Consider the following 15665-nt stretch of genomic DNA (forward strand, 5'->3'; position numbering starts at 1 on the left):
CCAAGGCTAGTGCTTTATCCACTAGTCGCTCCAAGAGGGGTTCTTGAAGGCTCCAGATGCTCCTCTTTGCTAATGACAATTTGCTTAATGCAATCAAATCATGAAACCTTGCATAAATGAGATCCATCATCACTCAAAAGAAGTTGCTTTAGCTATCAACATAGGAAAGTAAAATCACATTGATATGCAGTTGTAGGATATTATATACCTTGGACAAACATGAGGTAGAAGATGGACTAACCTTGGAAACTGGGAGGTAGTTCAGGCATTATTATTTTTTCTTTATTTTAAATCTGTGTTGAACATGAAGCTCAGAGAGGTGAGTGACCAGTAACAAGGAAGTCGAGAGTTAGAATTTGCCCTTAGTTCTTCTTACACTTCCACCAGGGTTCATTCTTCTAGACCATTCAGAAAAAGCAAATTCTCTATAATATGCTTCAAAGGACTGGAAAGAGGTTTGAGCAAGTCTCATACTCTTTCCATTGAAGTACATAATGATTTGTAATGTTCTAGGGGAGATGGCTGTTTCTCCATCCTGTATATCCAGGGACTCTCTGGATCATCTCTCAGATAAGACCCAACTTACTCATTGGCGCGGATCATTTCCTCCATTGAGTTGAAAAAATACAAATCCCATCGACACAATAACCACCAATGCTGGCACCCAGATACTGTCTGAGACTTGGGGGGTCAGCACTTAAAAAACATTGAACCAAATGAAAGGCTCTTGTGTTCTTTTATTTTGTTTTCGAGTTGTTGTTGATTGCTTGGAAAGCCACCATTTCCAGTCCATTGCTTTCTAATTCATTCCCGTCCAAGGTGTTATTTTGTATGGACAGCACTCCTGCGCTACCCTGCCATGGCTGTTGATTACTCCGTAATTAAGGCCCCTATGGAGAGGAGAGAAAGCACCCCTTTCACAACACTTCCTTATTCCTTTGGGTTTTCATTCCCATTGGAACATTGTTTAGACTTGTCCTTTGGAAAGCCTTTCACTGGGCTCTTTTGGCCGTGAGGCTGTTTTCTCAGAACATTCCGAATTTGGGGACCAAAGCAGATGCCTTCAGCTAATGTGCTATTGAGACAAGAAAGATGATGCTAAACAAAACTCACTGCAAAGGGTGTCACCAGAGTGGTGATTAATGCTCCCTTTTTCAAGTCTATACACTTTGCTCCTCTACTGAAATCCTTCTCCAAGGCGCAGAAGTCACCCAGAGTTCTCAAACACATGCCAGCGGAGCAGAGGCTTTGGGCGGATCTGCGTAGACTTAGAGTACAGATCTAGGGATAGATTGTATGTTTTCATTTGGGGACCAGCCTAGTTTTGTTTGGAAAGGTTCATTACTCAAATTTGGCCATACAGTATTTTCTTTTTTTCAGCCACTATAAATCACAAAAGCCATCTGGAAATATACATCAGAGAAGATAGATTTCAACAGTTTAAGGAATCACAGTTTAAGAGTTGTTTAGGGGACTCCCTGAGCAAACAGGTTGATTTTCTAATCAAGTTAATGAGATTACTGTGTTCAGACCTTTGTCTACACAGAACTTCATAAACTGTGGTAGTGACCCCCAAATTTGGCCACAGTAAAAGTTTTCTGAATATGCAACAACCAAAAATTAATTAAAAACCAAATGTATAATGAATCCTAGGAGTTTCTGGCAGCAGTTGCCCATGTCACATCATGCAACTTCCCTGCAGACTTGGTTCTGAACACAGAGTATGTGAACTTTGCACTGAGCATGCCCTCAGGCTGCACAAGGCCAGTGAATGCTGTGGAATCTCGAAAAGGGAACTCGATTGGAAACAGTTTAAGAAGCCCTGATCTAGAAACATTTAAGGTGAGCCTCTTTATAAAGCATGTTGACTGTTTTTATACTAATAGGATTTCAGAGATTTGGGCTGTCTCCCAATGGTTAGCTTCTTAGGATTCAGCTATCCTCCTTTCCATTACCCTACAAAAATGAACTCTCAGATTTTCTTTTTCACTTGAGAGAGACAAACAGGTTTACAGTAAAGAGAGCATGCATTCTGGTGGGAGAGAGGGCTCCTGCCCAGGAGCAGGTAGTAGTAATTTCTTCCAGAAGCACATGACAAGCCACATACATTTGACCAGGTCTTCAGACAGGGGAGTTCTTGAATCTTAAGCTTCTGTCTGCCTTCTACTTTTCTTCTTCCTTTTCTAAGTACAGAAATTGGAGACCTGATAGTGGATTTCCCTAACTCAAGGGGTGATAGCACCTGGGACACTAAGAGATTTATAGCAGAAGCAGGTATATCTATGCATGTTGGGCCCTAACTGAAGAGTTCTTAAGTTTGAGAATTCTAGAATTGGACCCTTGAATGAGAGAAATAGCCAAAGGAATTTACCCATACATTTCTTCCTGGAGAAAGATGAAGAATCATCTGTGTACTTCTTATATGACATCCTAATTGGCAAATAAAGACAGGAAATTACTCATATAAGTATGATGGGAAAAAATTCCTTTTTCAGCACCTCCCAAATTATATTTACCTTCTGGGGAAAGTTAAACCACAGACTTGTACTATGAGTCTTGGAGGAAGTGTTATTGATCCTGTGGGAGAAAGGGGTTTCATCAGAATAACAGGATTGCCCTTCTGGGAACCCACCTCAAGTCTAGCTCCCTTGAGCCATTTGAATGCTTTGTACTTTTCTTGGTTTATGGGTTTCCATAAATGCATTGCATCTTTGGAATACTTGGGGTGGGGATAAAATGAAGTCTTTCCTGTGCCTAATGCACATTTAGTTTCGTGAGTGCTTTATAGTAACTGGAGACTTCTTTTTACCCATATTTGGATAAACCAAGGCACTCAGATTAGGAATATTTCTTGGTGAAACTTCAGGAAGTAACAAGTTAAAAAGTGGAAATTGTTCTGCTTGATATCAGTCCTTTGGATTGGAGCTAGTCCATGTGAGCCCAGAACCTTGGAGCCTTGTATGGCAGGTTACAAAAGAATCTCAGAAATTTAGAAATGGAAAGAATCTCAGAGGTCATCTAATTCAATTTATCCATGAAAAAAATTCCCAATATAAGGTATCAAATAATTGATCATTCTTCTTCTATGTGACATCTTCAACTGAGGGGTACTTACTAATTTATGGGGCAGTACATTTCCTTTATAGGTTGCTTTTTCCTTTGGTTCCTTTTTCCTCCCCCCATATCAAACCTAAATTTGTCTCTTTGCATCTTCTACCCATTGCCACCAGTTCAGCCCTCTGCTGCCAAGTATAAGAGACTGAATTTCTCTAATCTTGATATGACATCCCTTCAAATAACTGGAAACATATATCTATAATGGCACTCTCTGTGTCTTTTCTTCTCTAGGGTTTAAATGTATTTAATTCCTTCTGCCATCAGTTCAATGCCCTTCACCACTCTGGTTGCTCTCCTCTGGATGTTCACTAGCTCATCAATGTTCAGTGATGTCCAGAAGTGAACTGATTTTGTACAGAGGGAGTATTTAATGTTGTTCATCCTTCATTCTTGAAGATGACCAATGACATCAGGAAGATGATATCTTGACTTGAAAGGGAATTGGATTAGAGTGAGGCACTCTTTAACCTCACTCTGTCCTCCAGAGTCTTCAGAGTCCAGTGGCAAGATAGGTCTGGATAACTGGTGATGGCCCAGGATACAGTGGGAGATCTTGGTCTTTTTAAGCTAAAATATTTCCCAGGTCACAATTTGAGGTGACATCTATTCAGTAATTAGAAACTGGGTAAGAATTGAGGTGAAAGATGGCCTAGTTTGCCTTCATAAAAGAATCAGTTTGAGAGGGGAATAATCTGAGTTTCTGACCAGAACAGAAGCTATTTGAAAACTATACCTCTCTTAATGCAAATTCTAATTGGATAGCTAGAGTGTGGAATAATAAATTCCTCCCAATGCCTTCCTTTATAGAGACCAGAAACTCATTCTACGCTGTGTCTGCTACTTTGGTTGATTTCAGTGCCACAGGACAAGATGTCCCCATACTAGGCATCCCCTGTCATGCCCCTATTTTCTGCCTTCTTTTGTGTGTTATTCCCATCCTACCCCAATTTTTTATAACCTTCTTGAGGGCAGGGACTATCTTTCTTTTGTATTCCCAGAACTTAGTATGGTGCTTAGCACACGTTGTTGTTCATTCATTTCAGTCATGTCTGACTCTTTGTTACCCCATTTGCAATTTCTTGGGAAAGTTCCTGTCCATTTCTTCCCCCAGATTTTTTTATAGATGAGGAAACTGAGGCAAAAACAGTTAAATGACTTGACCAGGGTCAAACAGCTAGTAACTATCGCAGGAAGATGAGTCTTTCTGATTCCACGTCCGGTATTCTATCCACTCAGCTGTAGGCACTTAATAAGTGCTTATTAGACTGTATTCAATTGGATTGAGCCCAGAATGCATTAAGTCTAAACCACCCCATCCTTAGCCCTTATTACCATATATATTTCATCTTTTATTTCTAGAATTTTAGCTCCTTGAGTATCAGGAATGTCCCACTTTCTAATATTTGTATTTGTATCATCAAGGCTTACCTTAAATTGCCTCACCCTAAGTGAGTACCTGCAAAGACCTTGGCCTAAAGGGCCCAAGGTCTCCCAGTGCATCCTGGGTCATCTCCAGTCATCCTGAGGAATATCAGGTCACTGGATACAGAAGGCTCTGGAGAAGTGAGACTGGTGACCTGCACAGCCCTCCCTCACTCAAAACAAAGTCATGTGCAAGTCATGTCATCATTTCTCTGATGGCATGGTCTTCTTTGGCAACAAAGGATGAATGCAATGATAAATACTTAACACATGATTTTTCTTTTCCCCTAATTCCTTAGCCAGTTTGAGTGCCATATCATACTGCACACTCATATTTACTTTACCAGTAAACAGGAAACAAGCATTTATTAATGCACCAGGCACTGGACTAAGTTTTGGGAGTAAAAATAGAAAAAGAAAAGATGCACTCCCTGCTCTTGAGGAACTTCAGTTCTAAAGGGCGTAGACAACACCCCAAAGTGGGGGCAATATAGGTTCTCACCTTGGGGACTTGGTTTTGAAGTTCACAAAGTCTGGAGTAGAGTTGGAAAGGAAGTAAAAGTTGGTGGACCAGGTGGATACTCTCAGAGAAACTCGCTAAAGGGAGCTGGCTCAGGGCCAGCTGGGAGAAGCGGGCCAGGGTGAGATTGTCATAGGGTTAGAGTCAAAGACACCTAGGCACTGAGAGAAGATATAAAATAATATAGCAGTTGAAGTATTGTTTTGAAATCCAGGAAGTAAAGGCCAGAGCTGGGAGGGGAGTGAAGGCTAGCCTGTCTGAACCTCTCCACAAAATAGAGGCTCCAGGAGAAACTCACAAATGGGAATCCACTAAAATTGCAGTCCACTATAACCCCTAGATCTTTTTCAGAGAAACTGCTTTCTCATGATGTTTCCCATCATGTACTGGGGCAGTCAGGGTTTTCAGGGTCCAGGTTTAAGTCTTTGCATCTATCTTTATTAAACTGAATCTTCCTCTCTTCATTCCTGTACTCAGCCTATCAGCACCTAATTGGATCCTATCCCTATGCACCAGTGTCCAAGTCATTGATAAAATATTAAACAACCTAGAGTCCTGCACAAGTCCCTGGGCTACTCCACTAGGGGCTTCCTGCCCCACTGACACAGAGCCATAAACAACTGCTCTTTAAGTCTGGCCATCTGGTCAGTTCTGTCTATATCTAAATATCTAGTCAGCATCTCTCAAGCTTTTTCATATGAACAATATAAGACACTTGCCCAAAACTCTGCTAAAACCAAAGCAGCCTGCATCCCCAACATTCTCCCCACTTCTCACTTCAGTAACTCTGTCAAAAAGGGTCTGGCCTCTGCTCTTTTTTGGATGAAGCCATGGTTTTGTTATTTTTGTTTTTAATCACTGCTTTCCCCTCTAAATGGTCAATAACCACCCTTGTAACAGTCTGTACTCTGGGCTAGCTGTCTCTCCCATTTCTGTATAATTTACAGCCTCAGTGTAACACTAACAAAACCATAACTGATTTTGATCTATTGGTGAAGTCGGTGGTATTTTAACATGACAATTGTTTTATATTCACTTTAACACAATAAATCTTTTACTTTGGCTTTGCTTTTATATTTCAACGTGGCAGTGATTTGGTTGGTTGGATTTATTACTTACATTTTCTGGAGGACTTAAATACCAAAATATACGTCTTGACAAGTACAATGGAACGTGATAGAATTAGCAGCTTAATATCTTGTTGGCTATCACTAAAGAGGCACCTGAGAACAGATTACTTCTCTTTGGAGTGGAACTGCAAAGAATCATGGAAGTTAAATAGGTCTTAGGGTAGGAAATATGGTGCAGGGTGGAGGGTATGCATTCAAATTCTGTTGATATTGCTTATTACCTGAGTGAAGTAAGTCATTTCATGTCTCTGGACCTCAGTTTCCTTATTTGTAAAGAGGGTCTTATAGATTATCCCTAGAGTACCTTATGATCTAGACTTATCTGTTCATTTAGAAAATTATAAAATTGTGTCTGCTGGACATAAAATACTTGCTTAAGGCCACATAATTACTTAGTTCTACACCCAGAACTTAAAAGTGTGCATACTAACTCTTAATACAAAGTTCTTTGGACTCTAGACTCCTGCCACACCACCATTACTGTTGACTCAAGGACTGAGATTCTCCAAAATTAACACTTGGTACTCATAAGATGATAGATCTTATGAAGGGACCCTCAGAAAGGATTTCATCCAAGTGATTCATTTTAGGGAAGAAAGGGAGACCCAGAGTTACTCACATGGGGAGTTAATAGGTAAAATTTGTAAAGAAACTTAGGTTCTCTGATTTGGAATTCAGAAACCATCTCCTCCTAAATGTTCAACTACCATCTGCATGTATATGGCTCCCAAATCTATGTGCACATCTCTGCCCTCTGCCCTTTGGGCCATGCCTATCTTACATTGCCTCCAGCTGGATTTCTTTTTGCTATTTCAGCTTGCATGTGGGAAGGCAGCTGCTTTCCTTCAGGACCCTGCCCTAGGCTGACCTTTACCAACTACCAAAGTGGTTAGGGAAGACCTGTACCAGGCTTTGAAACCCATCGCAGGATGAAGTTAATCTTTATATTATCCCAAGCATCCATAAAGAATCTCCAGGCTACAAGCTTTGCTGATAACCCACAGATGCAAGATCAAAAGAGGAAATTACACCGAGTCTGAACTTGTTTCACAGATAAAAGAACACTTCAATAGCCAAGGATATCTTTGGGGGTAAACATATTCACTTTAAAGTTTCTAAATGTTTTTAATGAGCAGACTAAACACCCACTCCATCTGAAAGCCAACACAAGCCTTCAACATAGACCTAAGGAAATGGTATACACTATTTTGGAGGACTTCCATTACAGCAGTTGGACATTTTAATGAATATTTCGATTTCATGCAATAAAAGGAAAAAAATGTGTTAACTATGATATACATACCATACCTCAAAATGTGACTTCAGAATATCAGTAATAGCCTTTGGAGGACTAAGTAAAATTCATCTGAGGGTCAATGTGTAAAGGAAGAAAAGGTCTGTTTGTAATGTGAGTTAAATAGCTTGCTAACCTGGGCCTGGTTAATGTCATGTCCTTCACATCTGGGGATGGTCTCCCCAGCTCAGGCTTGCTTGTGTGCGGCTCCTGGAGTGTTCTTCCCTTAACAGACTTTGTTTATTGTTTAAAAAAAAATTCTATGACCTTCCACTTGTCATTGTAGATAATGCTGGTTTCTTAAAAAATAGCTGCCAATCTATCATGGCCCTGGACAGATGGACTCAAAAGAACAGCACCCAATGACAATAATTTGATTACACAACAAACATTATATCTTTTTGTTTCCAAGAGGTCACACAGTTTTAGGAATATCTCTTCTCATTTGTAGTTTTCTTAACTTGAAGAACAAATTATCAGCATTAGTAACAACAAGTGTTAAGAGCAAACCACGTGCCCATATGCCTGGTGCTGGGGGAAGTACAAATGCCAAGTAAGACTAATCCTCAAGTAGCCACAACAATATACTTCTAGCATCTAATATAATCTTTGTGTAAGAAACATGCTATATGAGAAAAAGTACTGGATTTAGAGTCAAGAGACATCTGAAGTTGAAAATCCCGTTACTTTCTAGCTAGGTGACAATGAGTAGCACTCAGCCCCCAGTTTCTCAATTTGTAATATATATATATAGATATATATGTATGTATGTATGTATGTATGTATGCATGCAGATATATATATGCACAGAGAAATGTATATGCACATATATATCTGTATATGCACAGAGATAGTATATTATATATAATTAGTGTAAATTATATGATTAATATGTTCTGCTATATTAAAAATACATAGTTTATATATTACAAGTAAATAATTAATATAATTTAATAATATATTTCCTAAGTAGTATCTATATCTATAGCTATCTATATATAAAGACACCAAGGTCAGCCACCAAGATCATGCACTGAATTCTGAGCCATTTCCTATCATCCCAACTTTTGTCTTGCCACTGAACTTCAGTGATTCTGGAAGAGAGAGTGAGGCCGATGACTTTGTACAACTCTGCCTCACTTAAATCAAATTCACTTGCAAGTCAAGATATCAACTCATAACATCATTGGTCCTCTTTGAAAATAAAGGTTAGACAACAGAAAATATTCCGATAACAGAAGGTCTAGGTGACTGGTAAGATTAGAAGATTCAACATTGGGAGCCCCCATACACCCAGCGAGACTGGGAAATCCATTCAAAGCATCTGAGGTCCACCTGATAACTCAGTTTCTGCTTTCAGTGGCATCAATAACTGAGTTTGAGGTTGAGGCAGTGCAGCAGCTTAGCAGATTGCTTTACCCACTTCAGTAGTGAATTGAAACAATAGCCTAGAAGAAAATAGGCCAGTTAATCAAGGGAAAGACATCCTTTGGATATATCACACCTAGAAGTGAACTGGATGAGGATTCCAAGTCCTCCTTGGAGAAAAAGAATCCCAGGGCCATGAATAAATTCTACCCTCCCCTCAATTGGGTGGGGAGGAGGGTATTTTGTTATAACCACTCTAATTTTGAGCTCGCTCTTCCCAGGAATCCTGTGTAAAAGGGACGGCGTATCCCTCATTTGCAAATTCTAACATTGCTATACTTTCTTAGTAAATATCATTTTGTAAAAGTTCATTGATATCAACTGGCAGTTAATATTGGGGAGAATACACCAGATGATGATTGAGATGTAGTATTAGAAACTCCATCCCCAGAGTTAGCTGATCATAGACTATGAGGGGAGAATTAGCAAGCTGCCCTTTGGCAACTTAAGCTGCCTGTTCAAGTACAGATTGGGCAAATGATTGGGAGGGATGCTATCTATGACATGATAATCAGGTCTAAATCACTGAAGGTATTGTGATGAGAAAATCAAATTTGAGGAATTCATCATTAGATTTTTAAGTCCAGATCTACAAATTGTGTAGGCAAAGTATTAATGAGAATTAAAGCTTTAGGTAAGAATTTTCACATCTGGAACAACACTAAACTGTATTCATCCCACATGAAGGAAATGGAACCTCTAAGCCCCCATGGACAAGAGCTGTTACTGGGAAAGGGGAAAAGTCTGGGAAGGGCTGCAGTAGGTCACAAGTGAACATTTAGTTGTATACTATTATAACAAATTCTTGCTAACTAGGTATTAAGCTCTATTGTTTCTAGAATACCAAGGAATGCAAATCATACTAGAGATATCTAAATTGGGCACCCTAGGGCAAAGTCCCAGTAATATTACCCTGATTATGGCTCCAATTTTTATTAAGACCTTTTAAAATGAGGTAAATGTGTAATCTGTAATATTACATACATCTAAGGCTGAGTGGAAATAAACAAAGAATGATAGTATTATTTGTGTTTTCCTTGAATCTGTGGCTTAGAAATTTGCATAGATTTAAAAAATAACGTCTTTTTGCTGCCTTTTTATTTTTACCATGACAATTATTTCCCTCTCCCACCACCATCACCGCTGAACCCTCCTTTGAAACAAGGAAAATCAACAACATCAACCAACCAATGAAGCAACTTCCTCTGAAAACCTATGCAAATCCTCCAACTTTATCCTTCTGCCTTCTCCCTTTATCCCTTTTGCCTTCAGCCAATCTCTATCCTCCTCTCCTCTAATGAGACGGAAGTGATCATCTGTTTTCAGGGACTGAGACAGATCATTTCATTAATTATTAGTTTAAATTCTTTTAAGTGTTCTATTTTTCTTTACATCCAGACCTGACTTTTCCAACATAACAATCCTGACTCTCTATAGCCCTTACTTTTTCTTATCATCAGTCTCTTCCTATATATTGACTCCTCCCTGCTGTCTATAAACATACTCTAGTATTCCTCATCCTTAAAAATATCCTCACTAGATGGAACCAGACCCACCAGTTATCATCATATATCTCTTCTTCCTTTCAAGACTAAACTTCTTTTATTTATTTATTTTTAATTAATTTATTTGCTTTCAGTCTTCAACAATCACTTCCATAAGTTTTGAATTTTCTACCCTCCCATCCCCCCTCCCCGAGATGGCATGCAATCTTATATGGGTTCTCCACACACATTCTTACTAAACACATTTTCACATGAGTCATGTTGCATAGAAGAATTAAAACGAATGGGAGAAACCATGAGAAAAATCAAACCAAAGCAAAACATAACACAAGAGAAAATAATCTGCTTCATTCTGTGTTCTGATTCCATAGTTCTTTCTCTGGATGTGGATGACATTTTGCATCAAGAGCTAAGTCTATGAGAAACAGTCCTTGCACACTGTGGCTGTTACTATGTATAATGTTTTCCTGGTTCTGTTCATTTCATTCAGTATCAGTTCATATAAATCTTTTCAGGTTTTCTGAAGCCTGCAAGCCCAAACTTCTTAACATAACTATCCACAGTTGGTGATCTTCCTTCCTCTTTTCTCACTCTCTCCTAAAACCTCTGCAATTTGGATCCTGACAATATCATTCAACTGAAACTCTGCTCTCCGCATTCATCAATGATCTTTGCTTTTTTTCAAATCAAAAGCCTTTTGTCAAGCCAAATACTCCAAGGACTATGCAGTATTTTAGATTGTCAATCACCCTCTTCTTCTTCCATCATAAGTTTATGGGCTCAATCATCCCACTGAGGATGATTCCAGATCTCTATAACCAGCCCTACCACTCAGGAGAGCTCCAACAACTTTTGGGCATCTTAAGCTGGTCCTATAGGCATCTCAGAATCAATGTGCCCATGTTTTTCTTCCTAACTCTCCTTTTTTCTAACTTCCTTATTACTCTTAAGGATACCATTATCTTTCCACTCATTCAGCTTTGAAATCCTGGTGTCATCCTTCCCTCGTTACTCAACTTCCTTCCTCAACTCATTACTTGCCAAATCTTGTAATTTTTTTTTTTTACAAAATTGTTCAAATAAACCTTCTCCTCACTCATATAACTGCCCAGTTCAGACCCCCATCCTTTCTTATCTGGAATACCTCATTAGCTCTCTAATTGGTCTTAGTACTTCAAGTCTCTCTCTATTCCAACCTATCTTTCATTGAACTGCCAAAATGACATAGCTAAAATGGAGTCCAATTGTGTTCCTTCAACACACAATAGATGGTGTTTTTCTCTTATTTTCAATATCACATATAAGACCTTTGATTGGACAATTAAAGTTTTTTGCAATTAGGCCTCTCCCAACCTCTTTTCAATCTTTTTACATTCTACTGCACTCTATGATCTAGCCATATTTCTTAAATATAAAACCATATCTCCTGTTTCTGTTCTTCCTGCCTTGAAAGCTTTCCCTTCCAGTCATCCACTCTTAGAATCTCTGGCTTTCTCCACCTTCAGGAGGATTTTCCTATTACCCCTGCTCCTACCAGCCTCATTAAAGTTGCAGCCCATCTACTTGATTCTTATCTTAAATGTTTTCATTTATCTGTTTTCTTCAAACACTTTGAGGGCCAGGACTCTTTTTACTTTTTCTGTTTATTCTTAGCACTAAGTACAAAGTCTGGCACACAGTAAATGCTCAATTAATGTTTAGTGCTTGAAATTATAAATGATATTTTTTTTGGTGATGCACCAGGAAGAGGAAAAAGCAGGTAAACTCCTTGGTTGGGTGTTGGAGCAGAGAAGAGTTAAGAAAGTTGACAGAAATAAGAATATCGGGTAGAGGGATGAAAGGGCAGCATCCCTTCTCACTGTTTCATTTAACAAAGGAGAAGTATTTAGGTAGTTTGAGTCCATTTAAGTCAGTTTCAGAATATGTGGGGAACAGATTATCTGCTTTCTCTTCCTCTATAATGCTGTACTTACGAATATAGCACAATGAAAATCTCCCACGCTGGCTGTCTCAAGTCTGAACTGAACTCCAATTACACCTATCTACCAGTTCCAGAACTGAGGGGCAAATGAACATGTAATTAACTCTCTGTGTGTAGTTACACTCTCTATGGTGCAAAAAATGAACCTTTGGTGTCAAAAAACCTGTGTTCGAATGCTTCCTTTGTCACTGCTTTTATGACAAGTCACTTAGCCTTCCTGGGCCTTGGTTCCCTCATTTGTAAAATGAAGGAGTTGAAGTAATGACTTCTATGACCATCAGGGGTGACCAGTTCTAAATCTACCTTCCTTTGATAAGTAAAGGGTGATAGTGATAGAATGGATGTTCCTCGGATTGAATGTTTTTAGGTTATGGGCCTGTGTGGGTGGAAGGATTGTGTTGTCCTCACTAGTTTAGAAGAGAAGAGGGTTTCAATAAAAAACAATGAGTTCAGTTTTGAATATGTTGAGTTGAAGTTGTCTAGGGGACATCTGGTCCAAGATGTAGTTGGAAATGGGAGCCTGGAGATGAGGAGAGAGCTTAGAGCTGAATTAATTAGATTTGAGCATTACCTGCATACAGGTCATTTAATCCACGGGAGCTGAAGAGATCAAGTGAAATAGCACAGAGGGAGAAGAGATGAGGGACTAGTCCTGTGGGACACCCTCACTTAGCAACAATCCCATTTGTCACCTGAATGAAGATCCAGCGAAGGGAACTAAGAAGGGTTAAGATAGAAGGAAAACCATGAAAAAGTCATGTCATGAAAACCAGGACAGGAGAGATTGTCCAGGAAGACAGAATAGTGTCAAAGGCTGTAGATAGAGCAAATGGGTGGTTGATGTATGATTTGTCATTGTTGAGTCATTTGTGTCCAACTCTTTGTGACCTCATTTGGGGTTCTCTTGGCAAAGACACTGGGGTGGTTTACCATCTGTTTCTCCAGCTCATTTTATAGATGAGAAACTGAGGCAAACAGGGTGAAGTGGCCTGCCAGGGTCACACAGCTAGTAAGTATCTGAGGCTGGATTTGAACTCATGAGGATGTCTTTCTGATTCCAAGCCCAGTGTTCTATCTACTAAGTTGCTTAATTAGAGTGTATCAATTAATAATCAAGCTTTTCCCCACAGTAGCCTCATGTGCTTTCTTTTTAACTTTCAATTCTTCCATTTTTTTATTATTCTATTGCTTTAGTCTAAAGAGAAGGTAATAGGCCATTTACCGATTCAGAGGCATTAAAGTACCAGGATTGTTTTGATTTATAAGGTATTTTAAGTAGGAGTTGCTGTTAGAGGTCTCAATATTTTTTGCTATTGCAGCAGAGTCTTTTCTTGGGACTGGGTCAAGGTGGCATTTGGAAGGAGAAGCAAGTTAGTTGTTCTCCCTTGGAGAGTCCCCAAAGTCTTGTGAGTGGAGTCATTATAGTGACCCCATCTCCAATAAACTGCCTAAAGGCCTTGAGATGGTACAATGGTTAGTGTTCAGGATTCAGAGCATGGAATATCTGAGTTCAAATCTAGCCTCAGATATTTACTAGCTATATGACCCTGGGAAAGTCACTTGACTTTGTTTGTTTCCTCAACTGTAAAATGAGGATAATAATAGAACCTACTCCCAGGGTTGTGAGGATCAAGTCAGTTATTTGTCATGCACGCACTTAGCCTGGCATACAGTAGATGATAAATGGTTGTTTTCTTTCCTTCCGGTCACAGCCTACACATCCATTTCTGAGGTAGAATTTCCATGAGCTTGTATGTGCTGAGGAGTGATTCATCTGTATTCTGCTTACTGACTTCCTCCCACTGCTTAATAATGCTTCTTCTTGTGGAGTTAGCCTTTGTCCAAGGGAAAGCATCAGATTCATAATTCATAACTCCACTTTGGGAAGTTATAGATAACAAAAATCCATACTTTTCCTTCATTTAATTAATTCCATTTTAATTTCATTTGATTAATTCAATAAAATAATTTTATTTCATTAATCAAATTGATTTAATAGTTGATCAAATTAAGCACATTAATTTCTAGAGGTCCCCCAGTCATGATGATCATACTCAACCAATTCTAGTGGCTTCTTGACCTATCTTTTCAGTCTTATTGGAAATTATATCCACACTGTGCTCGCCTGTCAAAGTAAATTTCTCATTCAAAAGATACCATTTCCCCTCTGTGACCTTTGTACTAGCCAATCCCTATGCCTGGAATGCACTTCTTCCTTACCTCTGTTTCATAGACAGGCTCTTCCTTTAAGATATATCTCAGGGACCATTTTATGTATGAAGTCTTTGCTGATTTCCATCCCCTCCCTGCCAAGAGTCCTCCTTCCCTCCCAAACCTTGTATACACTTTTATTAACTTTACCTTATATACATACATACACACATACATGTGTGTGTATCTATTTATCCCATTAGACTATAAGTTTATTGCAAACAGGGATTGTTTAATTCCTTGTATTTGGATCCCAAGTGCCTAGTCCGTAGTCATCACTTAAATACTTGTTAGTTGATTGATTGACGTCAAAAATGCATCTATTTTCTCTGTGTGCATCATTCTTTCGGTATACTACGCCTTGTCACCATCCTTCTCTCTGGTTCCCCATGCCCAAGAAAGAAACATAAAAACCAGAAAGTATTTTGATTGACCATACTTTATACTATACCAGCATCTAGTACTAACCAGACAGAACAACAAACATTAATAACTATAAATATTAAAGTGCAACCAAGTTTTGGCTTTAGCATGTGCACCCTACAGGGTAGAGAGAGAAAAGAGAGGAGACAGGCAAATCACTTTTAATAATTTTCCCCAGAGGGAAAAATTCTGCAATTACTGGTCGTGCTTCTCCTCTTAGCCTCCATTCACTCAGTTGTGGTGGGCAGAGGTGGAAGCACATTAATGAGCCTTGTTGACTTCTCCACACAAACTGTAGTCATTCACTTCCATTTTTAACCCCAGTTTCTATAAGGTTCGATTTCTCTTTAGTCTGTAGAACATAACAACCTCACCAATTCCCATTCTAATTTACAGGCTTCTTTCTCACCCTACATATCTCCTTGATAGAAGGGATTACATTATTATTTAATGAAACAATAAATATAAGAGTCAAGTTTCTTAGTATCAGTTTTCGCATGGTGAGAGGGGGAGAACTGTATTGGACAGTTCTTTGTGATTTCTTTTTGATGAGGACCAGTGACATCATGGGCTGATGTCTTGACTTGCACATGAATTGGATTTAAGTGAGGCAGAGTTGCACAGAGTAATCAGC

The 15665-nt window shown here is 39.0% G+C and overlaps 1 long non-coding RNA gene across 1 annotated transcript; it reads right to left on the reverse strand.

The window, feature by feature from the left end:
* Positions 1-717: 717 nt before the first annotated feature.
* On the reverse strand, positions 718-13215 carry LOC140513996 (uncharacterized). Its single transcript, XR_011970424.1, has 4 exons — positions 12969-13215; positions 2517-2577; positions 2372-2430; positions 718-890 (listed from the first exon to the last, which is right to left on the reverse strand). It is a non-coding gene; the product is annotated as an uncharacterized lncRNA (long non-coding RNA).
* Between the last annotated feature and the right edge of the window lie 2450 nt (positions 13216-15665).

The sequence above is a fragment of the Notamacropus eugenii genome, chromosome 7 (genome assembly GCF_028372415.1).
Source record: "Notamacropus eugenii isolate mMacEug1 chromosome 7, mMacEug1.pri_v2, whole genome shotgun sequence".
Taxonomy (NCBI): Eukaryota; Metazoa; Chordata; class Mammalia; order Diprotodontia; family Macropodidae; genus Notamacropus; species Notamacropus eugenii.